Here is a 2,477-nt window from a genome sequence, read left to right on the forward strand (position 1 = left end):
TGGGGGCTTGGGATGACACAGGAGGATTCTGTTCCCTGCACAAGCCCTGAGTCATCCCTTCCCTTTCCCATGGAGAATAAGGGAAGAACATTGCCTGGTCCCTGCTTTTTTCTTTTTTTCTGTTGTTATTTTTTTTGGTAGGCCAACAGGAAACCACTGCTGAGCCCTGCCTGCAAGAATGTCCCACACCACATTTTTCAGCCTCTTTCTAGGCAGTCTGAGGAGGGTTTTGCTCACTGCTGCCTGTCTGCATCCAGCACCAGAATTAGCTCTGGGCAACAGATGGACATTCTTGAGCAGGAAAACTGGCTTTTCATGCCTCAGGCCTGAGTTTTATGCCAGAGATTAAACTTGCTTTAAAAATGTCAGAGAGTTGATGGGTCGTTCTCTGATCTGAGTGGATTCCCTTGCAAGCACTGCAGGCCATGTTTCTTTGTATTTTTTTTAAACTCTGCTGTGTGGTGGCAGCCCAGAACAACAAAAATAAAAGTTCTCAGGGCACCCAAAACTTTTGATCACACAGATTTTGCTGCGGCGGAGAGAGAAATGGGTGTTACAAAAATATAGAGGCAACTACCTCAGATCTGGGGGGGGGTTTAACTCCACTGACAAAATTGGTGTCCAGGAAAATAGCAGAGAGCAAGATTTGCCACCTGCAAGTGATGGACAATGCACAAAACTATAATTTTTAAAGTTTTTCTCAATCCCAGACACACAGATTGGGATGATGCTGTTTTTCCTGCCAAATCTTAGGAAGCTACTGTTGAGTCTGATTTCTCTGACCTCATGCCATTTTTTCTCAGTATCAGATTATCCTCTAATAAAATATGTGATCTCTCTCTATAAACCTTGTTTTCCTTTTATTCTTGAGCTATTTAGGCTAAAATAACATTCTCACTGCAGAATTCTAGCAGGCATTGCAGGGAGTCCATCCTATGCCCCTGGAGTGAATGATTTGGGTGTGATTTCCATGTGGATCTGAGCCTGACACGGTTCAGCCTCAGGGATTACCCAGTTCCTGCCCTTTCCTCAATAAATGCTGGTTTGGATCAGGAGGACACACGAGTGGATGGGACTTTGAAGCATCTGCTGCCTTCCTGCTTTCTCCAACATGCTCAGGCAGGCCCTGGGAGAGGGGGAGTTCTGTGCCAAAGGGGTGCAGTGACTGGATTCCACCAAGACAAGCCTGAATCCCTCCACCACCCCTTTTGTTGGGTTATTTGTTCCCATGGCTCACACAATAAACTGCAGGTCAGCAGCAAACAAACTCCTCACCTGAGAAACCAGGTGCCACCATGCAGGCAGTCAGGCACTAAGGTGACATTTCCTGGGGGTTGGGAGGCAAAAGTCAGGTTAAATTCTGCACATTTGCAGAGAAAAACACAGAGAAATTTAAGCAAAGCTCTTGGCAGTTCACCCAGTTGCCTCTAATTATTCAGGTGGTCATGGACACAGAAGTAGAGTTCTGAGAACTTTTAACTTGTTATTTTTGACATCATGCAGGAGTTCAAGCTTTTTGCTGTTAATGGCACAGAAACCAGAAGAGCAGGGAGCGTTTCTGGCTTCTCATTTCAGTGACCAGAAAACCTGGTTTAATTAGGTGGATTCATTGGACTCAAACCCTTCACAGTGCTGGCACTTGTCTCTGAGCTGAAGAAAACACGGCCCTGGGTGCTCTGTTTGGTTAATAACAGCTAAGAAACAAAATGCCTAAACCAAAATTGGCACAGTCCTTGCCAATGTGAGACCTATTAAACAACAGCCAGCAGATTGTGCTCCCCCTCATTCCCAAACAGGAGGAGCATCCCAGCAGATTTAGCAAAAAGTTGGATAGCCAAGTGTTCTGAGTGATAAATGAGATAAATGAGGAGACAGTTGTGCCTTTGGTTAAATATTATGCTGTCGGGTTTTAATCCTTACTAGGAAAAGAAAAAAGCCAAAGCACTAAAAGCCACTGCAGCACAAAGTGCCTGGACATTCATGGGGCTGATCCAGAGCTCCCTGAAACTTGTGGAAATCTGTCCAAAGACTTCAGTGGGATTCAGCTCAGGCCCCTAACCCGGCACAGGAATTCTTGGCCAGATTAAATGATTGGTCTCCTGGGTGCCCAGGCAAGCCCAGGCATGAGCTGGGAGTGTCTCCAGTAACTGCAGGCCAGCAGCAAACACTGTTTCCCCTACACACTCTCTGGCAGGAGTCAGCCCTGCAGAATTTTTCTTGCTTTAAAGGCTGGAGGACATGGAAATAATGAAACCCAGAGCAGCTCTGTGGTAGCAAATCTTCCCCCTGCAAGCCACTTGATGTCTGTGGGTGAGGGATGACAGACAACTCCTCCAGGTGAGCAGCTGAAGTTCACAACTGTTGCTACAAAGATCAGTAAACCTGAGTGATTCCCATGTGGAAGAACATCCAAGGTGGCAATCTTCTTAGGGAAAAGCAGAGTGCATTTGTTTTGTCTGCCCTGATCACACTCAGAA

The sequence above is a fragment of the Manacus vitellinus genome, unplaced genomic scaffold (assembly GCF_001715985.3).
Source record: "Manacus vitellinus isolate BGI_N305 unplaced genomic scaffold, ASM171598v3 scaffold_41_pilon, whole genome shotgun sequence".
In the NCBI taxonomy this organism is placed as follows: Eukaryota; Metazoa; Chordata; class Aves; order Passeriformes; family Pipridae; genus Manacus; species Manacus vitellinus.